Below are 26846 nucleotides of genomic sequence, written 5' to 3' on the forward strand. Positions count from 1 at the left end.
TGAGTGTCTGAGTGGGTCTGTCATTGGAAGGATGAGTGTCTGAATGGGTTTCTGACTGGATGTGTGAGTCTCTAACTGGGTCTGTGTGTGAGTGAGCGTGTGAATGTATATATTCTTTTATTTCAGCAAGGTTCACCACTCCCCCACGATGCTACATGGGACTCAGTGTTGTAATGGGTCCGCAACTCCAACCACATGCAAAAAACAGTTTGGGTTATTTTGATAGTCATAAGGAATCCTTCAGAGACCCCTACTATGCACCAACTGAGTTAGGGTACCTCTACCCTGACCCCTTCTATACTTATTATCCATTAATTCCATCCTCCATGACCGTATCTCACTTTATAAAATGGCAGAGCAACTTTCTACACAGGTTGTAGGCAGCCAATCACAACACTGCTCCTGCTGTGTGAGTTCATGAAGCTCAGCGTAGGCGTCGTGAGCGGTTCACGCCTCTTGATATACAAATTTGTTTTTCTTCAAATAACTCTAAAACCACTGAAGAGATTTACACCAAATAACAAAAAGCACGCTTTCTGGACCAAGAGCTAGCTTTGTGCCAAATTTGATGTAATTCCATCCAGCAGTAGGGGGTGTAATCCTTTTCAAAATCCCTATGGGAATTGACATGGGAAACACACTTCTTATGAACCCGCACCCCCTTTTTCTCATCACCTGTTTGACGGATCACCCGTAAACTTTCCAAGCACAACTAGAATCAGCGGGGCACTATTTTTTTTTAAATGTCATGAAGATTTGTCAAACAGCTCCAAAGAAATAGGCAAGTCAAGAAACGCTTTTCCTATGGAAACATGGTCCTACCTACAACTACCTACTGGCAACTGCATACATATCTATCTATACCTACTGGCGGTATATATACACTTTCAGGCATAGAGTGGCGCATAAATTATGCAACAAAGAAGCAGAGAACTCTGAGTAGTTCCCAACTTTGGGTGCAGAGCTGCTCATGTTTAGAGCACCCTACAACACCGGCGACACTCTATATTTGCTCACCTCAAATGTCGGCTTTTCTATCTAAATCTTTAAGCATAGTATTTGCACTGTGCCATCCATGCCGAGCTGTAAAATGACAAAAGCCTTTTACCACTCCAGGCACAGTATTCCAGCTTTGAATTGGTAAAATACCAACCAGATTTACAAAGCAGTGCAAGGCCATTATGCATGGCCCTGCGTTGATTGATACATCTGAAGAAATGCATGGTAGCTCAATTCACTGCTAAATTTCACATACATCTGTATGCCACTCCACTGTATGCCCCAACACTATTCAGCACTCCACTCTACTGTATTACAGTATGCCCCACTCCAGTGTACACCACTTTGCGCTACTCCACTCAACGCCACTCCACTATACTAGATTCCACCACACTACCCCACTCCACTCCACTCTATGCCTCTCCACTGTACGAGACTTCACTCTACGCCACTCCACTCTAGACTAATACACTGTACACAACTCCACTGTATGCCACTCCACTCCACACTCTTACACTGTATGCACCTCCACACTATACCACTTCAGTCTATTCCACTCCGCTGTACACCACTCCACTGGACCCTACTCTATTATCCACTATTCTACTATATGCCATTCCTCTCCACTGTACGTTATTCCACTGTATGTCACTCCACTGTTCAATACTCCAGTGTACGCAATTTCACTGTACGCCACTCCACTCTATGCTACGCCACTTTACGCTACTCCAGTGTATGGCAATCCACTTGAATCCACTTCATTCTATGCTATTTCTTTGGACGCCAATCCAATGTACGCCAGTCCACTCTATGCTATTACACTCTACTCCACTTTAGTATATGCCGCTGCACTGTACGCTACTTCTCTATATGCTATTCCACTCTACACCACTCCACTCTATGCTACTCCCTACTACGCTATTCCACTGTATGCTACTTCACATTACGCTATTCCACTCTACGCCATTCTAGTGCATGCCACACCACTCTACGCCACTCCTTTCTACGGTGGTCCATTGGATGCCACTCCACTCTTCACCACTCCACTGTATGCTATTCCACTCTACTCCACTCCAATGTATGCCACTCCACTGTATTCTATTCCAGTTCACACCACTCAACTGTACTCCAATCTGTGCTATTACACTGTAATCAACTTCAATCTTTGCAACTCTACTGTATGGTATGTAACTTTCCCCCACTGCAATATATGCCACACCATTATATGCTATTGCATTGGACATCATTCCACTGTAAACCCCTCCACTGTATGCTACTATACTCTACCCTACACCAATGTATGTCCTTCGAGTCTACCCCACTCCACTGTATGCCACTCCACTGTATGCTATGACACTGTATGCCACTCCACTGTACACCTCTCCCCTATACGCCACTCCACTGTCTGCCATTCCTGTCAACACTATTCCACTTTATGCTACTCAACTGTTTACTAATTCGCTGTATGCTATTGCACTCTCCTTCACTTCACATCACTCTACACTACTCCACTGCATGCCACTCCTCTCTACGGCACTCTAGTGTACTCTCCTTCACTCTATATAACTCCCCTCTACAAAACTCTACTACACTCTATGCCACTCTGCAAGACTCTTCTTCACTCTATCCTCGTACACTCCACTGAGCAAATCTGTACAAGACTAAATGTCCGCACACTCTATTGTACCACAATGTACTCCACTCTACAACAGTTTCCAATACTGTACAATACAGCATTCCACTCTACTGTATGAGATACCACTCACATTTATAACAGTTTACTCAACTGTACGCTATGCCACTTCAATGTACGTCACTCCACTCTATACTAATCCACTAAACCCTGCTCTGCTCTATGCCACTCCACTGTACACCGCTCTACTCTATGCTATTCCACTCTATTCCACTCCACTCTTCTACACTCTTTCGTAAAGTATTTCACTGTACACAATTACACTGAGTGCTACTCCACGGTATGGTAATCAACTCTATGCTACTACCATGTATGACATGCCACTCTAACCCGCTCAACTGTATGACACTCTCCTCCACTCTATATAACTCCACTCTCTAAAAGTCTATGACACTTTATGGCACTCTACGACACTCTACTCCAAGCTATCCCCTTACACTCCACTATTCAACTCTATACTCCACTCTATGCACATACACTTCATTGTACAACAACAACACTCTATTCCACTATACAACACTTTTATATACTCTATGACACAGCGCTCCACTCTACTGGATGAGACCTCACTCCAATTTATAAACGTTTACTACATATGCTACACCATAACACTCCACTCCATGCCATTCTACTCTACGACACATCAATACACTCTATTATACTTTACTCCACACTGCGTTATGCCAATCCACTCGACTCTACCCCAGTGTGTGAGATTTGACCTCACTCTATCCTACTGTACACCAATCCACTCTATGCAGCTATACTATTTAACACACTACTGTACTCTATGCAACACCACTCTACAACACTGCACCACTCTGCCTTCTACTTTCTGCCAATTTGCTCCAATCTATTTCCCTAAACTCAAATGTAAAACATTGTACTTTATTGTATGCGTCTGTACAACACTCTAGTCCACTCACTGGGACCGATTCACAGAACTAACTTAAGACAAAATCCTAAACTTACTACCATTTTGGTATTCACAGAAGGCACTTACTCATTTTGGTATTCACAGAAGGCACTTACTCATTTCGGTATTCACAGAAGTTAGGAGTCCTAACTTTAGGACTCCTAAATGCCTGTGAATACCGAAAGTCTTAAAATTAGGATTTTTCTCCGTTTAGTAGTAGTATAGTTAGGACGCCTAACTTTAGGACTCCTAAATGCCTTCTGTGAATACCGAAAGTCTTAAAATTGGGATTTTTCTCAATTTAGTAGTAGTAAAGTTAGGACTCCTAACTTTAGGACTCCTAAATGCCTTCTGTGAATACCGAAAGCCTTAAAATTAGGATTTTTCTCAGTTTAGTAGTAGTAAAGTTAGGACTCCTAAATGCCTTCTGTGAATACCGAAAGCCTTAAAATTAGGATTTTTCTGAGTTTAGTAGTAGTAAAGTTAGGAGTCCTAACTTTAGGACTCCTAAACTGAGAACTGAGAACAATGCCAGAAGGCATTTAGGAGTCCTAAAGTTAGGACTCCTAACTTCTGTGAATACCGAAAATGGTAGTAAGTTTAGGATTTTGTCTTAAGTTAGTTCTGTGAATCGGGTCCTATGTCACTTTACCAAACTCTAGTCCACTATACAATCCTATATGCAACTCTTTGTATGTCAGTGCAGCCCACTTTACTCTACTGTACTCTATGACACAGTACTCCACTCCACTTCACTACTCCACTCTATGCCAGTCAACTCTACACCACTATATGCCATTTTACACTAAGACACTGAATGCCAAACCACTTTACCACACTCTACAACACTATGCTGTACTGTATACCACTCCATCGTACAACACTCTACTAGACTGTATGTCACTCTATTGTTGCCTACAACACTTTCCAATACTGTACAACACCCCACTACAATCTACTGTACAACACAGTATTCCAATTTAAGACACTTCAATTGACTGTATGCTACACCACTCCACGCTACTGCATTCCACGCCACTATAGTCTGCAGCACGCCATTTCACTCTCTGACACTTTACTCCACTCTACGCTACCCCACTCCAGTGTACTCCACTCAACTATACTCCACTCTACTACACTTTATCCCACTCTACACCTCTTTACCACACTCCATCCTACGCCGCTCCATTGTCTGACACTCTACTCCCCTGTATGCAACTCCACTCTACAATACTCTACTCCACTCTATGCCCATCCACATTACACCACTGTACTACTCTGCATAACACTCAATGAGACGCCACTCCACTCCTCTTTATGATATGCCACTCCACTATATGGCATGGCACTCCATTCTACAACACTCTCCTCCACTGTACTGTATGACACTACAGTGGACAATTCTCCACACTAAGAAACTCTACGTCACCCTCCTCCACTCTAAAAGACTCTACTCCACTCTATGACAGTCTACGACACCCTACACTACTGTACGACATGCCAGTCCACTGTACAACTCGTTGCTCCACTCTACGAAACTTGACTCCACTAGATGAGACACCATGGCACTACACTATACACTTTAGTACACTGCACACTACCCAAGTCCACTCTACTCTACTCCACTCTATTCCACTCTATAATACTCCACTCTACGACAATGGACTTTACAACACTCGCCTCCACTGTACTGTACGACACTCCACATAACGATGACACTGAACAATAAGATTCTAAACACCTTTTGTTAAAAATTAGCAAAGAAACATTGTAATTCAATGACAAAACCAAAGGTTACACCTTAGTTATAGTTAGGATTTTTTTCTATTTTACAAACCAAGGTTAAACTAAACAAGCATAAGAAATTCTAAAGTTATAATTATAGCTTTCATTTATAATTTATCCTCCACCTTCAAATTATTATAAGTATTGCGCCACCACACTCTGTTTTCAGCTCGCTAACCCGACAAAACTAAGGGCCGATTATTCATTTTGGTGGAGCTGTGGCGCAGCGGTACAAACCACCGTGCCACGGCTATACCAAAGGTCGCCGCCGCCCACCTGCCAGATTATGACTTTTAAGTAGTCTGGCAGGCAGGAGGTGTGGCAGTCCCATGGCAGCTCCATACCATGCAGGAACCTACGTTCTTGTCTCCTGAAATGAAAGACACGGTCTATGCGGGCGGCTCCTTTTTGGCAAAACGAGATTGACCTCTCGCGATTCAGGTCACCCTTAATTAAGGAGCTAACAGCCTACATTTATTGTTTATGTGACACCGTCAAAGTATTATGGACGGACTACCCACCATTTGGGGGCAGTGACCAGACCATACCCAATTACACCCTACATAGGTTGCCCCTCCCTCCCCCTGTCCTGAGGAAGACTAGAGAGCAGAGGTATCGAATGACCCTAGATGCACAAGGGTCGAAACGTCAACATTTGTTTCCCCCAGTGGGCCTGCACCGTCATCATACCTACCCCATCCATTTCACAAATGATGTTTCTCTGTCCACCATTTTGAGAGAAATATGAACAATACTTGAAACGACCCATAAGGGGTAGGCCCTGACAAGAAACTAGGCTGACTGTATACCCTAGCCAGTTTGTATATTGTAAAAATTATTGTAATTGAACTCTACTTTGGATGTGATTCTGAACCCCTTCTATTCTACTATATCTGCACTACACATGAGCACACCTTCTTTTCCCTCTTCTCTTCTCCTTCTGTTGGAGCAACCTCTTTTGTATTGAATATATCGATTTGTTCATGTGAGGAGAACATGTGAATAAAACAGTTCCTCTAACTTCAATTTGATTTAGTGCCTGTGTATCTATTGAGAGTGTGCATATATACTTTTCATGCTGAAGAGTGTCTGAACTGTATGACTATATGCATATGACATGTATTCATGATGTGTTTTTTGAATTAAGAGTGCATAACAATTTAATTGTATGCTTAAATTGGTCTTGGACCAACTGTCTTTCTTTGCCAATCAATACCCAGGTCTGTGGACTTTTCTCTTGGGTTACCCCATTATATATAATGGCTAAGTTGACCCATAGGCAGCAGGAAGGAGGTCCCTCCAGGAAGGAGGTCTGCAATGCACAAATGGAATGCCCTTCTCTTGTTGGTTTGTGACAGCTCAGCAGCCTCAGGCTCACTGTAAAGGAGACCATTCTCCCAATAAATCAAATGTGATCCGGACGGATCAACTGCTGCCTGGTCTAGGCAGCAGTTGATCTGTCTGGATCACATTTGATTTATTGGGAACCTGAGGCTGCTGAGCCCAGGGCAGCCCGTGTGCTGGTAGTACCCACATGCTGCAGGACCTTCCTACTGGGTCTGGCTCATGACATGCCTTTGGCAGGACATTTGGGGTGCAACAAGACCTATCACAGGCTTGTCACCCACTTTTACTGGCCCCAAATGCAGAGGCCTGTTGGCACACATTGTAGGTCTTGTCAGACTTGCCAGGCGAGTGGCAAGACTGGAGGGAAGTGTAAGGCTCCCCTCCAACCCTGTCCTGTAGTGAGCATCCCTTTCGAGTGAGTAGACATCAACATTGTGGGGCCACTAGAACCCAAGGCAGCCTGAGGCAACAAGTTTATCTTGGTCTTGGTGGACCATGCCACCTGGTACCTAGATGCTAACCCTCTCAGGACAATCGCGGCCCCAGTGGTGAGCTGTGCATTGATGGGGATCTTTACCCATGTGGGGTCCCCCAGACCGTGGTACAAACCTCATTTCCAGGTATATGAAGACAATGTGGGAGGAGTGTGGTGTAATGTATGAATTCACCAGTCTTTACCATCCCCAAGGGTCTCGAAGAACCCATGAGAAGTGAGATGTCTTTCTACCATGCCTGTTGTTTGTCTACTGGGAGGTACCACAGAAATCCCGAGGGTTCAGTCCCTTGAATAAGTGAATGGGCACCCTGTGAGAGGACCTCTGAGTCTGGTGAAGGAGGGCTGGGAGAAAACTCCTGGTAAGACCCCCCAAGATGTGTTCAGCTACATTCTGGCCTTCAGAAACCAGACTCAACGCTTCTGGAAACTCGCTCATGCGAACCTGGAAGCCAGCCAGGAGGAGATGAAACCATGGTACAACCAGAATAACACTCTGGTTGAGTTTCAGCCTGGCCTAAAAGCGTGGGTGATAGCACCGATGGAGCCTTGTGTGCTCCAAGACAGGTGGAATGGTCCATTTGCGGTGGTGGAGGGCAAGAGTGATGTAACCTACCTCGTTAACTTGGAGACTCCTAGGAACCCTTTGAGGGTTCTGCAAGTGAACCACCTCAAACCTCACTTTGAGAGGTCTGGAGTCACAATGCTCCTGGCGACAGATGATGGAAGAGGAGAGTGAGCCTCTTCCTGACCTCCTGTCAGCCAAGGAACATGATGGGTCAGTGGATGGAGTTAACCTCTCTCCCACTCTGACCCCAGAGCAGCAGAGGGACTGTCGCCAGGTGCTGGGACTGTTTGGGCAAGAGAGAGGTCTGTGTTTTTTATGCCAGAGGGCACTACCAGTTCTGTGTTATGCTCTTTGGGTTGAAGAACTTCCCTGCCATATTCCAGACACTGGTCAACCAGGTACTGTCCAGGCTGGAGGAATTCAGCGCTGCTTGCCTGGATGAAATTGATATGTTCAGCTCCAGCTGGGAGGAACATTTGCAACACCTCTGTGAAGTGTTTAAGATTCTGCAGAAGGCAGGCCTCACTATCAAGACCAGTAGGTGCCAGATAGGTCAGGGTTCTGTAGTGTACTTAGGGCACCAGGTGGGAAGCGTAATGAGGGGTGAGAACCCAAAACTCTTGAGGTGGTCCATCTCCCTACAGGGAATGGACTTCACGGTGGAACACTGCCCTGGTACAGAACACGCCAATTCTGATGGTCCGTCCAGATTCTTCTGCCTTAGTGATGAGAACTTCCAAAAGGGTGGGTAGTCCTCCCCATTTTTCAGCTGGAGGGGACAGGTGTTAGACTTGGCATCTTTGGAGTGGTTCCCCTGACTTTTTGCCTCTACCTCCTGGTTTTTTGACGCTGTGCTGGATTTAGTTTTTGCTGGCTTAGATGCTTTGGGCACTTTGCAACTGCTGATCAGTGTCAAAGTGCAAGTGCTCCCTGTGTAAATTGTTGTTACAATTGGTTCTCCCTGATTGGCATATTTGATTTACTTGTAAACCCTTAGTAAAGTGTACTAAAGTGTGCCAGGGCCTGTAAATCAAATGCTACTAGTGGGCCTACAGCACTGATTGTACCACCCACATGAGTAGCTCTGAAAAGGTAGCTCAGACCTACCACTGCAGTGTCTGTGAGCAGTTGTTAACTGCCATGTCAACTTGGCAAGGGCACCCATTTGCCATGCCCTGACCTTCCCTTTGTCTACATGTAAGGCACCCCTATGGTAGGCCCAAGGTACTCTCCTGGGCAGGGGGCAGTGTATGTGAAAGATAGGACATGTACTGGTGTGTGTGAAATGTCCTGATAGTGAAATACTGCCACTATCGTTTTATACTATGGAAAGGCTATCTTGCCCCATAGGATAGAATTGGAGTGTATCTATAAAATCTTATAAATACAACTTCCCATTGGGACAAGATAGAGAAATAAAGTTTAGGCTCTCTGATCTCAGAATTTAATAACACATCTTTAAGTAAAGAAGGTTTTTAAATTGTGTGTTTGAAAATGCCACTTTAGTAGGCATTTTCTTGTTTAACCATTCTGTGTGCCTCTGCCTGTTTGTGTATTGACTGTCTGGTTTTGGAGTGACAGGGGCTGGGGGTGTGCATTCACTGTAAACAACCAGGGGGGGGTTGATGTGTGCCTGGGATTTCCTGGATGACTCAGAGCTGGGCTGAATAGACCCTGGCTGAATTTAGAGTAGTGGGAGGAGATTTCCTTGCACCTGAATAGGGCCTGTCTCCCTTGCACAATGCTGTCTCCACCCCCTGCAGTCATGATGCACCTGTGAGGGCAGAACTGGTATGCACTGGGCTCAGAGACCCTTGCACAAAGAGAACAAAGACATTTTGGGGTATAACTATTAAACCTAAACCCCAGAGAGTTAGACTACTTCTGGAATCAAGAGGAAACTTTGCCAAGGAGAAGAGATGGACAAACTGAGGAGAAGTTCTGCCCCTTTGCTGTGTGATGTACGGGGTTGGCCTGCAGTAGCTGTTTCTGCCAAGGAAAGGAGAAGGACGTTGCTGTGTGCTGTGTTTCCCTCCTTGAAGAAGATCTCCAAGGACTTGGGTAGAGCTTGCCTCCTGTTCCGAAGTCTCAGGGACACAAAGACTTCACCCCCAGCTCCCCTGAACTTCCTTGCTGGGAGTTCTGACCTGCCAAGAGGTGCCTGTGACTGTGTTGGGCCTCTGGAGGTTGTTTCTGCTGTTGGGAGCTGGAACTACAAGAAAATCAACACATTGCTCTTCTTGCCGTTGTTTTTCTGACACAGCACCACTGTGCGAGAAGAATCTCATGCATCGTACCTGTGCAGCAAGTCTTCTCGACGCATCACCCGCGGACCAGAACTGTCTCGGAATCGACGCATCACTTCCCCCTACAGACCGAATTTGACGCATTGCTTGTCTTGCATGCAGCAGAAATGCATCGCCTCCCCATGGTCTCCGGAATTGGTACATCTCTTTGTTTTTTGATGTTTCTCATTTCTGCTGCTGTAAGGCCTGGTGAATTTTGTCGCAACTACAGGTACTTTGAGAGAAATCATGCATTCATAGTTTTATATGGACCAAGTTGTTTGAAACCTTTTTTACGTCATATTCCTATTTCATGTATGTTGGATATTTGTCGTTTTGGTCTTGTTGAGTTTAGATAAAGATACTTTATTTTTCTAAACTGGTGTGGTGTCCATTTGTGGTGTTATCACTGTATTGCTGTGTGTTTTGAGTACAAATACTTTGCACGTTGCCTTTGGGATAAGTCTGTCTGCTCGTGCCAAGCTACCCACTGGGTGAGCAGGGATTATCTAAAGAGTGTATCCCCCTTAACCTGACTAGAAGCAAGGGTCCCTATTTGGACAAAGGTACCTACCTCTGCCAACTAGAGACCCCCATTTCTACCACCTCCCATGTGGGATTTAGATCAGGGAGTGATACAGAAATTGCTCTCCTAGCAGTTACGTAAGAACTGAGAGTAATTCTAGATAAAGGTGGCTGTACGACCTTGACCCTATAAGATCTAAGTGCCGCTTTTGACACCATCTCTCACCCGATACTGATATAAAGATTAGCGGAAGGAGACATTGGGGGCACAACAATGAAATGATTGACCTCTTTTCTCCATAATCAAACTTTTCAAGTATGTGAAGGAGATAGGCAGGAAAATATATATCACCTCAAATGTGGAGTGCCACAGGGCTCTTATCTAAGCCGAACTCCATTTAATTTGTATGTCACACCTCTCGTGGAACTCAGAAGGTCTTATGGTTTCATCCATCTCCCACATGGATGATACACAGATTATTATTAGTCTATCCAGTCAAACAGATAGCATCTCTAATCTCCTTAACTCCTGTCTAAAAACATAGTAGATTGGATTGAAGCCAGTAGTCTCAAACTTAAAACAGAGGTGCTGATAGTGGGAAGCACTCCTGCCAGGTGGATGGAAATGAGGTGGCCAGAATATATGAGCAGTCACCCCACCCCTAAAAGGGGATTCAAAAGCCTAGGAATATGGATTGACAATAAACTGACAATGGAAATCCAGGTCAACTTCCGTAGGTATTTGTTAAATGTACTACCTATGATACTTTCTGACAGAGTGAGAATATTACTGATATGTCAAACCCTTTTAATGACAAGAAAATTCAACTCAGAAGTCATATGAGTTGTAAAACTGAATTTGCTGTGTATATATTCAGAAATGTCCATGCCCCAAGATTTATGTTGACAGTACTATTTTGCAGGCACATAAAAATATTCTTGAGCATATTAGAGCTATTAAAAACAATGACTCTAGTTATCCAGCTGCTAGACACTTCCACCAAGAGCATGGGGATGATGTGAGTCGAATGCAATACAATCTGATTGATCATGTTGGAGTAGATAGGAGAGGATGCAACAGGGAGAATACACCAAGCAGGTTAGAATCAAATTCCATTCTACTTCTTACTACTAAGGAAAGATTAGGCATTAATTTGTCTGAAAAAAAATGTGTGTTTGTGATTTAGTGGTAAAGAACAAATGTCTGCCAATGCTTAACAGGATGTCATTTAAACTTGGAGTTTTTAAATAGATTTTTTTTTGTGTTGACATTTTTATTGAATTTTATCATGAAATACAGAGTAACACAGAAATAATAATAGATTTTGTTGTAAGGTTTTCTTTTAAGTTTGTAAATTAATCTTTTTTCTTAGATTATAAATTATGTATCGAGTTTCTTGGAAAATATTGGCAGGAATTACAGTTTTCAGGTCAACTGAATATGTTGAATATTTTTGGAATTAGGATGTCCTTTTTTATGATTTCACGCAACCCAAAGGCGGTTGCACTTACCCTGCTGCCGTGAGGGGAATGGCAAACTTTGCCAAAAGACAAGCTGTGAGGGGAACGGCCAACTTTGCTAATTATACGCCGTGAGGGGAAGGACCAAACTACATCCTCCAGCAGCCCCGCGCCCATGATGCTGCACTCACGCCCGGAGACACAATAAGAGCACCGTCAACCTCCCGCAGCGTGGGACGCCCAAAGGTCCGGTTGCACTTACCCTGCTGCCGTGAGCATAACGGTCAACTTAGCTAATTGTACGCCGCGAGAGGAATGGCCAAACTACATCTCCCGTGACAGTGCACCCGCGCCCGGAGGCGCGATAAGAGCAGCATCGACCTCCCACAGCACCCGTCAGAGCCCGGAGGAGGCTGGGCTGGGCCTACAACCTTAACATCTCTTAACTAACTCTTGGACGTTGTATATTATACCAGGGAATCACATTTGAGGATTAAAATGAGCAAAAGGAGGATTCAAAAGAAAAAGCAAGGGGCTGGACATGTTGGGACCCTGGATGCATTTTTGATGAGGGCTGAATCTGTCCTTGCCCATGAAATAGAGCTAGCAGAGCGAAGGCTCTCCCTGGACTCTCTTATTGCTAAAAAAACGTTCCTCCCTAGGTGGAGGAGCCTTAACTACTGATTATCCGATATCTGGGCAAACCATAGGTGAATCAAGCACTACTATAGTCACATTGCTTTCCAGGTGGAGACTAATCGCACAGACCAAAGGACTAGGAAGAGGAAGGGAGGTGGTCCATTAAAGCAAAAATCATTGAAAAGGGTTTGCACAGAGAAATCCACTGGGAACGAGGAATTGAACTCAAGACTCCCCTTACACTCAAGATCTACTAGAGCTACAAGGCACAAAGATGATATTATTAACCGACCTGATTTGGAGAATGACCTTGATTTGTTGAAAAGAATTGAGACTATGACGACTGTACTTTTAAATCCTATAATGCATAGGTTAACCCAAATAGAGGGGAAATTATCTTCTTTGGAGGCAGCCTACTCATTGAATCAAGCATCCCAAAATATTGCTGAGCCGATAGATGATGCGAGGCTTGTCCCCCAGTCAGGGAGGATGCCATCTATGGTATCTCTTGTGGCACCCGATGTGGCACCCGATAAAACAGGAAGTCGTGATTTCAGACAGGCGATAGGGTCGTCTACCAACTTACCGGGTTCTGCTTGTGACTCAGCAAATAAGTTGAGAGTTAGTACACATACTAATAATTATCATGCTCCAACCCAACCTACCATAGCAAAAACTGGCACTAACAGGCCTAGTGTTGAACCCAAAGGTTCTAATGGGACTTTGAATACCCACCTTTATGTTAATCTGTCCACTATCCCTTCCCTCTTAGAGGATGGAGCTATGGCACCTTGTTTGGAGAGGGGGGCTTCTCAGCATCTAGCAGAAGTTGAGAAACCTGAAGAAAGGTTAGATCTCCCTCCAGCAGCCTGCCCGTATGTCATAAATCTAGTTACTGTCCCTGAACTAAAGACAAATTTAGCAGAATCTATGGAAGAGTTAATTCATAAGTCTTTGCATTGGTTATCCAACTGTATAGGTGTAGGCTTTAATGTGCAAAAACATATCATTATGGCAAGGAGGGTTAACTGGGGAGGAAGAGCTCCTAAGACTATCAAAGGTGATTGCATTGTACTAAATTTCGATAACCAACATTTAGTGGGTGACCTATTAACTATGTTACCAAGTATCCCATCATTCTATTCTGAAATTTGTGCCCTTCCACTGGGTTACCTTTATAAACCTTATTCCTCAGATGGAAAAGAACATTGGGACACTATTTAAATTTATTAAAGAAACTGGCTCAAAACCCAGTGAAGCAATAAAGACAGTTTATGAGGCAAAACGGTATCTGCTGCCACTTATGGAGCGGCTGTTTGGGGCATTAGACCCTGCTCTCAACTACAATGTACAGAAGACAATTTGTTTTTAAAGTTAGTCTCATTACCAAAGTCATGCTCCAACTTTAACTGTCACATGAAACTAAGTGTCCCTTACATAACTGACAAAATTTGTGTGGCACCAATTCTAATGTGGCACTCGGTATCGCAGAAGGAGACTCTCTCTCTCACAAGGGATATTATAAATGACGTTTTTAAATTAGATGGTGCGGGTAATGTCAGTTGGCTACGCTGTGTCGAATCTACTCTTAAAGCATCGGGGTTACACCATCTCTTTGTTGACCCTATATCATGCCAGTCTATTTCTAAAAAAGATCTAAAAACTTACCTATTGTCTAGACTGCCGCAAGACGGAATTTTACAAATAGTAAGTTATCGACAGTTAGAGCATTCCTGGTGGCCCCGAGCATCATGCAAATGGATATGAATTTAACTTATTTATCGCTCGTCACTAATTTACAACACAGGTATATATTGGTGAGATTTTGGTTAAACTACATCCCTTTGATGTTGGGCCTTCCATGAAATACTTATGCAGCTTCCGATCCCCCATTTAGTGCATGTGATGATCGATGTATTCAGAATGATTTGCACTTCCTGTTTCTTTGTAAATATTACTGTGATGAAAGAAAAAGGTTAATTGTCCCCCTGTTGCGTAAAATAAATTTTAAACAGTGTCGTGTGGCCCTTTAATTTTTGCAGTAATTATCCGACCCCTTTACATGTTTTTCAGTAGCGTGTTTTCTTTTATCAGCCTTAAAAAAGAGACGTTTAATCCGATGAACTTTATATTTAATATAAGAACTGATTTATTGGATTGTTCCATTAACTGTGCGTGTATATGAATGATATTTTTTCTATTTTTTTAATAAGATTACCATATTTTAACATGTATTTGTTGCTGGAAATTTGTAATTTTTGTATTTTAAGCTTATTGCAATACTGAAATATTGTATGTGTAGTTTACTTTTTATGCCTTCATTGTGATGGCGAAATAAACTTATTCTGACGGACTGATTTCAGAGTACCAATTGGCATGATGAGTGATTATATCAAGTTAATGTTTTCCAGTCCACTTGGAAGCAATTGTGAATTACTTTGTAAATGATAGATGGGATATCGTCAAATTACAGACTTCCTTTATGTGTATTTTATTAGTCTAATGGAGCAAGACTGATTTATGGATTATATAATATTTTAATTGCAAATTATTTAATGAGTTGTAAGATTAAACTGATATCATTTAGATAATATTTAAGTTTTTGGGGTGGGAAGAATGAGATAATAGTATGTTTTCTATGTTAATGATCACATAATACATTGTGGGTGTATTTTCTGTGTACTCTAAAATGGCATCACTTATTGTGACCAAAGTTTCAGTAGAAGCCGAAAAGCATTGATAGGTCCACATTTTCTGCCATAATAAATATGTTTTTTCGATGTACTCACCTGATTGTGACAGCTTCTTCCTAATTTAAGAGTGAGAAGATTTCAGTATGCAGAAGACGGGTGCCACGGCTCTGTGCTGGACCAAGTCGGCATTTAGGAACCTGCTGGCATCTGCTAAAAATGAAGGAGGAATGTATATCTATAAACACTGTTGCATACTACTAACTTGTAAGGGAAGGGTCCCAAGTGGATGGAGTTTGTAGGTAATTTGGTGCAATTACATACTCTGCAGCAATTAAAAGGGAGAACTTTGGAATCTGCTGTCAGACCAGGAGACGACACGAAAAAACCCACTCATCTTGGACAGTCACTACAGAAGAAATTGCACTTCAACAAATCAATGATGCATTCCCCTCCATCAAGGATTTCAGATTGTTTTTCAACATGCAAATACAGAGACCAAACACTGTCCATGAACCTGTACAATGTGGGGAACGCCGTTGCGTACTACTAATATGCAAGGAGTGTGGCCAAACAGGTGATGCTTGTAGGTGATTTGGCGCCTTCGCATGCTAAGCAACAATTAAAAGGGAGAACTGAGAAATTTGCCTTCAGACCAGGAGACGACAAGAAAGAACCCACTCATCTAGGATAGTCAATACAGAAGAGATTGTGCTCCAATAACTCAACAGTGCATTCACCTCCAGCAAGGATTTCAGATCGATTTGCAACATGAAATTGTAGAAAAGACACACTGTTCATCAGCCTAGTAAATGGTGGGAACAACATAGCATACTACTAACGTGGAAGGGGCGAGACCCAATGGACAGAGTTTTTAAGGTGATTTGGCGCATCTGCATACTCATCAGCAATTTTAAGAGAGATCTGTGGATTCTGCCCTCAGACCAGGAGACCACAAGAAAGAACCCACTCATCTTAGAAAGTCACCACAGAAGAGATTGCATTCCAAAAAATCAAGGATCCTTTAACCTCATCAAGGATATCAGATTGTTTTTCAACGTGCAATTGTAGAGAAAACACACTGTCCATTAGCCTGGGCATTTGTGGGAACACCATTGCATACTACGAATGTGGAAGGGACGAGGCCAAACTGATGGAGTTTGTAGGTGATTTGGTGCCTTTTTGTTAAAGGAGAAGAGCCCGCACAGCCCTCCTCCCTGAGCATATTACGGTCCAGGGAACCCCATCTCCTGGAGTCATAATATGGATATAGATATAAATAAATATTACAGAGTGGTGTTAGTGACTCTCTAGTTATAGTTAGGATGACCAGAGATAGGAATTTGGGGGGAATTTTTGTCTCTAAATAACGTTGCACCCGTTTCACGAATGTCCGCAAAACTCTGCACATCTGCTGCCCCGTTTACTTCTTGGAGTCCTGAAAGATTTTCAGCATTTCATTAAATCATTTTACATAGACTTTAGTATTTTGTGTCAGTATTATTTTGAAGAAATTTGGAAAGATTATATATTATGGTGCAGAGATGATTCTATAGGGTACAGCACGTAAGTATTTCATTAGTTTTAAGTGTTTTTAATTTAGGTATATCTGTGGCCATGGTAGTTCTACGTTACTCCTGAGGTATATAGTGATGACAAACTATTGCCAAAGTGGTAATAGGTATGGGAAAAATACCAAACCTAATACTTAACTACACTGAATGACGTAACGCAGAACACAGGGACAAGCTGAAAACAAGATGGCTGCCTTTAACGTTTGTAAAGCCAATGATTACCTAACAATGATTTGTAATAACTATGTACTGTGGTCCTACTGTGAAATACCCCCACATTTAACAAAAATATTGCAATAACAAAGACTGCTAACATTCAATATATTAAAACTTATAACATAATTAGATAAATCACCTGCCCTACACAAAATAAACATGTCTGCACCATAATATCTAACCCTGCCAAATTCAAACAAAATATTACTCCCGGTTTTCATGCAGCACAAAATTTAAAAGTGTATATTACATGTATTCAATTTAAGGATGTTTTGGGTCCCCGCTTTTTCCTTTACACCCCATTCAGCCAATCCTGCTTTTACTCCTTGCACAATTAAACCGGTGGAAGAAGTTTGCAAAAATGTGCTAACATTCCTCGAATGAGTGCAAAGTTATTGAGGTTTAAAAAAATTCAATCCATAGGTCGATAATATATAGAATTCTCAAAACAAAAAAGTTAACCTATTACTACTTCATATAAATGGTAGCAGGTTTTTAGCAATAATAAAACGTAATATTAAACTACGGGCTAGGTGTCTGAAACATTTTTCCATTCACAAAAGGCTCCAAATTGCAGAATTAGGCCGTTAGCAAACACAAAAATGACTTTTCTGATGTAAAAAGCCCAAACTGGGTTTGCAAAACGGTACTTGGAAGGGACGTGTTTGAGGCATCCCTTTCAAATACCTATTTGCATTAGTATGTGCGAGTGTTTTAAGACTGAAATGTGGTTGCAAAACATTTGCACTTTACTGCCAAAGCAAAGGTTGTAACCCCTTGGAGAATTGTTGAATACATATTTTTAAGAGCAGTCCGTGGTCTCAGGGACCACGGCCCACTCTTAAACTTATTGTTTAAACATGAAATGTTTCATTTTATATTTTTTAATGCATCCCGTTTTCCTTTAAGGAACAATGGCTGCGTTTTAAAAAAAATTATTGCTTTATTTAAAAGCAATCACAGACGTGGTAGTCTGCTGACCCCAGCAAGCCACCATCCCTGTGTGAACAGCGAATCGCAGTGGGTGACAAATTGCGATCTACCTCATTAATGTTCATGAGGTAGGTCTATTTCCGACCCACTATGGATCGCTATTTAGGAAGTAGGGGTTAAATAACCCCTTTGTACATTAGAAATAGGGATTACCAAATAGTGATTCACAAAAAATCACCATTAGGTAATTGCTATTACTATTGCTTGTACGTCTAGCCCCTATATGTTACACCCTACACGAGAAGTAAGCGAAACGCTGACTGTACAATCATGCAAAATTGTCATAAAAATGACATGGCTGATTCTATCTTTGGTAAATACACCCATCAACCAATCACATCACTATTTCTAAGCCCTATGCACTGTGGTATACCGTGAACTGTGCACAGTATCCATAACACATTATATAAGTACATTTTATACAACCTATAGGTCCACAATTACTTACACTATTTATATATACAGCCAGAAACATAACATTTAGATACTGCAATTCATATTTTTCAGATATAACAGTCATGTTTTCACATAATTTTACGTACCTTTCATTTTAATTGCCCACTGCACTTTACGCCACTCTAGTGTATAAGAGTTGACTTTATGCCATTTCACTCTACACTATCACAGTATGCAAATCCACTGTATAACACTCCAGTATATGCCATTAAATTGTACGCTAATCCACTGTATGTTACTCCATTCTACGCCACCCAGCTCCACTGAAATCCACTCCAGACTCCACCACTTTACTCTAAGCTATTATACTGTTCACCACTGTATTCTATTACACTTTTGTGCATGCCAATTTACTGTTCATTCCTGCACTATACTGCTCACAACTGTATGTTATTCCACTGTATGCAGCTTCACTTTATGCTATTCCACTATGTCCCACTTTACAGTACACCATTCGAGTGTACGCATTTCAAGTGTACTCTACTCCAGTCTGCGGCACTCAGTTCAAGTAAAATGCAGAATGGGCGACTGCAGTGTACCTCAATGTACTTTATGCTTTTTCACATTACAACACTACACTCTGAACCACTCCATTAAACAACACTTCAGTGTACGTCACTACACTCTACGCTTCTGTAATTAACCCAATTGAATTTTATGACACTTTACTGTATGGTACTCCATTATATGCCACTCCAATGTACATCTCAAAGCTTAACGCCAGAAAACTGTATGTTATTACAGTAAACACTACTTAATTATATGCTAATCAATTGTATGGAAATACACTTGAGGCTACTCAGGTATACGCCATTGCACTGTACCCTGTTACACTGTACACCACTATAGTATCCGCTATTCTGCTCTGCCCCACTGCACTGTACAGCATTCCAATATATGCAACACCACTTTATGCAATTGTACTTTTTAACACTGCGCTGTACAACACTCAAATTTACGTAAGCCCACTGTACATGCTTCAATGTATGCTACTCCACTGTATAGCACTCCAGTCTACCCCACTCCAGTGTACGCTATTCCAGTTTACGCCACACCAGTTTATCACATTCCACTGTATGTCACTCGACACTACGCTACTTTAGTATACGATATTCCAATATGTGCCCCTACACTATACAACACTCCACTCTATAGCTTTCCATTGCACTCCACTACAGTCTAAGCGAATACACTCTGAAATATTTCCAGGACTTAACTCCACTTCGCTCCACTGCACTATACCCCACTATATGCCACTCTATAGTATCCGAATTCAGTGTACGGCACTCCACTGTATGAGACTCCACTCTACAGACCTTCACTGTATGCCATTACAGTGTACCCCACGCCAGGATACCTAAGTCCACTTTATTCTACTCCAGTATACCTAAATATACTGTACCTCAGTATACCTCAGAAAACTATCCTTTACTATATTCTACCGCACTCCACTTAATAACTCTCCACTCAACACCACTAAACTGTACCAATATTATACATTTGTTACTAATTTTACAAAAACCATTGAGATTTCCAAAAAAAGCGAAAGGTTAAAGATGAGTTATAGCTAGGAAAACTTTCTTTATGTTTTGCATAGAAACCAAACTTAAACTACACAAACATTAGAAGTTCTACAGTTATGTTTAATTTATCATTTAAGCACCACTTTCATAGTAATATAAGGCATACTTAACTCACATTTATACTTGCGCACAATCTTAAAATTCAGATAACGCACCTCAGTACACAGTCTTCTTACTTCACTCGCCACAATATCCTTTGGCCAACTCCCATAAAGGCAGCCAACCCCACACTGCGGAAGGCCTTCAAGTCATGCATTGGTGGAGGGTTGACCACAGGGCCTGGCCTGCGGTCACTCCCTGTGGCCAAACCCTGCATGCAGCCAACCCCATGTTGCGCACAGTCGAAGGCCATGCACAGTGGTGTGTTGGGCCACAAGCCATGGTCTGCAGCCAGGCCCTGTTCCCAACCCCAGCAAAGGCACCCAACCCTACATTGCACAGGCCTTTCGGTCGTGCATGGTGGGGGTTGGCCAGGGGGCCGTCGGCCAACCCCCTCATGCATCCAACCCCACACTGCAAAAAATATTTTGTTGGTTAAATTAACATTCCTTTAAACACACAACATGAGTCATTTCATTTTTTTAGCATTTCAAAAAGATGTATTTGTTTAAAGTATTCAGTGTCCTTATTTAAGACAGAGGGCCTTATTAGGAGTTTGGAGGTGTTGGAGTGGGCTGAAATGCCAGCGCCCCCTGCCACGACTGCCAAATCCATAAGGAGATCACCCGCAGGATTCCAACTGGAATCCAGGTCAGGCGTCCTGCGGTGGCTTGATCATGGCTGAGCAAGGCACCGCAATGGGAGTGCTATTGCACATTCCTGGATGGCATGGACTGTGAAGTCCATTCTGTGCAGGAACTAGGGGTAAATGCAGACAGACATACATTCCCTGGTGCAGATGCACCAGGGGGCCCAGTGGTGGGGCCCCTTAGTTTCCTCACCACCACAGTTTTCATGGCCGCCATGAAAACTGCGGCAGTGAGGAAACTCATAATATGCTTGGCGGTGCGACACCACCAGCATATTCTGGCATCAGACCACTGCACCACCACCAAGGGATCGCGGACCCCTGTGGTAACAATGGTCCAGTGGCTGTCTGACTGCCATTGTCAGAATATGGCTATGGCGGTCCAATGGAGCTGTGATAAGGCCCTCAGTCTAATTTGCCTAGTGGCCAAAACTTTTCTAACACTGAATATTACTTTCAGCAAATCAACAAAAATGTATATAAATTAATATATAAATTGTCATTCCTATGAAAACACGACTTAATCCATTACATATATTTACAACATATCACAAAAATATATTTGTTTGAAATACTCAGTGTCCTTTTGAAGACAAAGTCTCATATAATTACTCGCCAAGTGGACAACATTTCCCAACTCTGAATATTACATTCATCAAATCAACAAAATATGTAAATTCATGTACTCTTCAACTATCAATAAGATCCTGTCTAAGATCATAAGTACCACGAATGATATAATTTTCTGAAATACCAAACCTAAGTGAAAAATAATGTTTTCTTTTAAAATACCTTTTAAAACCAGAATAGTTCCAAAATATGGACATCATTACAAAAATTACAGTTTTACAAAAAATAACGAAGAAATCATAATTATACCTAGGCTTTCCTGTTGCAGTTCCTATTTTTGGTAAATTCCGGTGTTTTTTTTAGTATTTTCAAGGGATTTCAATACCTTAAAAAAACTGTGGTTATCAGTGGTTACACATTTTTACGCCATTAAAAACAACAGAAACAGTGTTTTTCCGGTGTTTATGGAATGTTTTGCTTTTATTATTGCTTGCTTTCTGCAATGATAGTACATGGTATATAGACAGAGTACATACAGTGTATACGAGGTCCAAATATATTTTTGCAAATACTTCTTCTGTGAGTCTTTGGTCAGGTACGTTCGCTCTTTCCTTCCCATGTGAAGGTTTTTATGTGAAAGGCCCTCTCAACATTGGCACTTGAGACTGGCAACTCCAAAACAGCCAGTTCACAATTTGCTAACTATGGCCACTGACCTAGCTTTCCATGCCAATACTGGTGCACTTGAAGATTGTGATTCTCTGTGCAAGTTCTGCAACATTTGCATTGAACTGGGTGCTTATGCCCTCAGAGTTGTTGAAGCGGTCAATTCTGATTCTATACAGTTTATAAAATATTTCAACAAGACCTTAAACATGCTTCTAAACCCTTATCTTTAGACCAAAGACCACAAACCTGAAAAAAGCGAAAGGAAGAAGAAACAATATTTTCGGGACATCCCTAAACAACAAAACTCAAGCAGAATAATGTTAGCCCAGTCTTTATTGCTGCTAGCTTGCATATCAAAGTTACATTGTATTGGCCCCTTCTGGAAAAAAAAAATGACTCTCTCACTCTCCTTTTCCTTTCTTTGAATGACATTTAGTTTGTGGTTGTGCAGGTGTTTTTTCAGTGTTTATATGTTTACACTGGTGAGGGCTATTTCCCTTTCGGTGGGGGTTTTATCAGTTATTATAGGTTTAAACCTACAACCGGACAGCTGAATTATACCATACAAAAATCTGTTGTGATTCATTTACTTTACATTTTGCCATTTGTTAATTCATATTATCCTATGTCACAAAAAGATTGTATCAGAAGAAAACAGATGATGAAATAATACCATTCAAGACAGGACTTAATCAATATGTACACATAATTCATCGTCAGTATTGAAACCTTTAGGGCTTTTTGCATGTAGGAGGAGAATATATTCTGATTCCATCTTTCACAGCTTTTTTCTTTAGCTCCTCTTCTTTGAGTGACCTCGATTCTGTCAAAGCCAAAAAGTGAAAGTGTGTCAGGATTTTGTTTTATTTAGCAAAGTCTGGCAACTAGATAATTCTGATCACAATACTTGATTGGTTAAATAAAAAGCTTCAAAATAACACACTTTGAGTGCTCCTTTCATGCAATTCTTGCAAGAGGAAAGCGTATGTGGTTTAAATATATATATATAACAGCACAGTGGATTTTTGAAAATAGAAACCGGAATTTCTCTGTGGGGCCCACTGGAGGGTTAAAGAAAATGTTTTAATTGTGGCGCAATCGCGGAACCCACTGAAGGGAGAGAATCGGAATTACACATACTTTAACTCCCAGCATGCATGAACATTGTCACTCACCAGAGAGGCCCACCGAAGGGCAATCATCTATAAAGGATGCAGGTCAGAGGAGAGGCTGTGTAACTGCATTTGTGAACTGCCAGCAACCCTTTAAGAAAGGAGCATGAGCTCTGAAACACGTCAGGCTGTTATTGTACTTGTAAAGGAAATGTTGTTTTTTGAAAATTAAAGGGTTCTGGAAGAATTTTCCACTGAGAGTGCGTCTTCATATCAGATGGAAACATACATATATATTTGGCAGAGGACTAAGAAGAATAAAAATAATTAGCACCATTGGAGGTAATTTATGCGCAAAGCAATTACGAGGTGTTACGAGCTGGAGATATATATATATATATATATATATATATATATATATATATATATATATATATTACCTACTGGCGGTCGCCAGTAGGTAGTTATAGTTAGGACCACGTTTCCATAGGAAAACCTCAACATTCTATTTTGAATAACTTTGGCGCCGGTCGACGAATCCTCGCGAATTTCTCAAAATAGGTGGGGCGCTACGCTCCGCTCCTACCCTGAAAGTCTCGGGGGGATCCGTCAAGCGGGGGCTGAGATAAAAGGGGGGTCCCAAAACGCGTTTTTCCCATGCATTTTTCCATAGGACCTTTAGAACGAGCTACAGCCCGAACGGCTGAACAGAATTACTCAAAATTTGGCAAAGAGGTAGTCCCTAGGTCAAGGAAGTGCCTTTTGTAGGTTTGGTGTAAATCTGTTCAGTAGATTCTGAGAAAATAGCCTTTAAATCAATATATATATCTGAGCCCGCTTACGGTACGCTTACCGTACGCTTACGGTAAGCGTACGGCGGCGTGCGCGAGCGCGATCCTGATTGGCTGTTAGATCTTAGTAAACATTCGAATCGGTCGAAACCAGGAAGCGGCGGCCGCCATTTTGTGTATTTCACTCTGAAAAAAAAGAGTGAAAACAAGGAAAGGGGGCAATGAGGAGAGTTACAGACCCCCTAACATTTGTAAGGGGGTCAAAGAAGGACAGAAAAGTACAAAAAAAACATTTATTGATTTAAAAAAAAATCACGGGGTACGCGTACGGTAAGCTTACGGTAAGCGTACGGTAAAAAAAAAAAAAATAGATAAATGAAAAGCAGATTTAAGAGTTTAGAAATTAGGGAGCTCTAAAAAGAGCTGTTGTGTTTATATAGTCATTTTTTTAGTGGTACCTACAAGTAAGTACCGATGCAGAGTCTAAGGTTCAAGAGGAAGACTCTGTTCCCTTCATCATTGAAGTGCACACCATCTCCTCTATAAATGTCTTGCATGTCATAACGCAAGTTGTTGTGGTAAATGGCACCCATACCATAGTCACGGAGGAAAGCAGAAACAGATTTGTTGACGTGCTTTCTTGCTTTGTCAATCTGTGGACAGAAATGATTGGACCAGTTCCATTTTTGCCTTTGGCATATGTTGGAAAACACAAAGGCAGTTTTAGGGAAAAGTGTAAACAGTTGTGCAAAGGTGTCCTTCATAAGCATTTCCAGACCTACCCCAGTCAAAGTGCCTAGGTCATTGCCACCACAGTGCACTATTATGAGGTCAGGGTGTTGGATTTGAATGAAGGATTTCACCAATGGCATCAATTGGTGCCACTTTAACCCTCTCTGACCAATCCATTTAATGTCTACATTTGGCAAAGCAAGGTCTCTCACCATATCTGTTTTCTCTGCAAACTTTTCACTCCAGAAGACATAGCTGTGCCCTACAATCCACACTGTGAACATCTTCAAAGGAGAACTGGATGCACTCAGGAGGTGTCTTTCAGTAGAATGGCAATATGAAAAGAAAGACAGTTTGGAAATGGAGGCATACATATTTTTTTAAAACAAAAAGAACTGATTGGCTGTTTCATACCATTCTAGAATAAAAACTAGGCTGTATGTGAAAATTAATAGAAGCATGTTTTGTATTGGTACAAAAAAATGTGTAACCAAAGAACAGTACTATGGATTTGCTGTAAGGTTTGAAAAGTCAAGCACTCTTGCTCTGTGGAATTGAAACATTGTGTGTCGAACTTCTGACCTAACTGCACACAGCAGTGTTCCATGAGCTGTTGCTATGGTAGCAGGCAGAAGTCAAGTTGGGGGAAGGGTACTAGGCAGAAGTCAAGTTGGGGGCAGGGTACTTTTGGAAAAGGGTTGGTTTTCAACCAATAGAAATGTGTGATTACATTTGAAAAAAAGGGGGAAGCACTGAGATTTGAAACTTACATGTATATGTGTGGAAAAATAGAGGGAAAGTTTGCCATTATCTGGTTCTGCTGAGAGGAGAGAGGTGAACACAACAGAGATCCTGGCTCTGATAATCTGCTGTTTGAGTGTCACATTTCTTTCACAACTAACTAATTTTAAAGGTGAGTTTACAGTTTGAGAGGGGATGTATGTGGTAACTTAAGAAATGAATAATAGAAATGGGAATTGTTTTTGTTGTAGTTACACATGGTGGTTTCATAATGTGTCAGTCTGTAAAAGTGATTTTCACTCGGCCCGAAAAAAAAAGAGCAGTAAATGTGCTTTCAAATTGGCAAAGAAATTTCGTTTTGGGACTAATGTGAAAACATGACTCTGTGTGCATAGAAGAATTATAGGCAGAGATTTATTGCGTCTTGCTCTGGTGATTTCACAGTTGCATTAGATGGAAAGGGGGAGCGAATTTTTGGGGGAAGAAGCAGAGGCTTAGCACACACCCATGTGCTTGCCATGTATAGTCATGCACAGTATTTAGAAGCCACTGGGGTTTTCAGGTTTAAGTCTGTAATGCAAATACATTCAGCATCACTAAGGCTGGTTGCCCTTGCTGGAGTGTAGGCAGACACAGAGAATGCACATGGTGTTGGTCTGAAAAAAAAACAGCTTGGACACGTGCAATTAAATAAATCAAAAATAGTGGTTTCATAATGTGTCAGTCTGTAAAAGTGATTTCAAATTGTAAAAAGAGATTTTCACTTGGCCCTAAAAAAAAAGAGCAGTAAGTGTGCTTTCAAATTGGCAAAGAAATTTCGTTTTAGGACTAATGTGAAAACATGACTCTGTGTGCCTAGAGGAATTATAGGCAGAGATTTATTGCGTCTTGCTCTGGTGATTTCACAGTTGCATTAGATGGAAAGGGGGAGCGAATTTTTGGGGGAAGAAGCAGAGGCTTAGCACACACCCATGTGCTTGCCATGTATAGTCATGCACAGTATTTAGAAGCCAGTGGGGTTTTCAGGTTTAAGTCTGTAATGCAAATACATTCAGCATCACTAAGGCTGGTTGCCCTTGGTGGAGTGTAGGCAGTCACAGAGAATGCACATGGTGGTGGTCTGAAAAAACAGCTTGGACATGTGCATTTAAATAAAAGAAAAAAAAGTGGTTTCATAATGTGTCAGTCTGTAAAAGTGATTTCAAATTGTAAAAAGAGATTTTCACTTGGCCCGAAAAAAAAAAGAGCAGTAAGTGTGCT

General features: G+C 41.7%; 1 long non-coding RNA gene across 3 annotated transcripts in view; it reads right to left on the reverse strand.

The window, feature by feature from the left end:
* The window catches only part of LOC146857355 (uncharacterized), a 68542-nt gene that overhangs the window by 21182 nt on the left and 20514 nt on the right, over positions 1 to 26846 (reverse strand). For 2 of the 3 annotated variants that reach the window (XR_014979893.1, XR_014979895.1), the window contains exon 2: positions 22940 to 23033. This is a non-coding gene — a long non-coding RNA (uncharacterized LOC146857355). Of the gene's footprint in view, positions 1 to 22883; positions 23034 to 26846 lie in introns of all 3 variants that reach the window. The other variant, XR_014979894.1, reaches the window with a different exon arrangement.

This window comes from Triturus cristatus, chromosome 3_2, assembly GCF_964204655.1.
Source record: "Triturus cristatus chromosome 3_2, aTriCri1.1, whole genome shotgun sequence".
Lineage (NCBI taxonomy): Eukaryota > Metazoa > Chordata > Amphibia > Caudata > Salamandridae > Triturus > Triturus cristatus.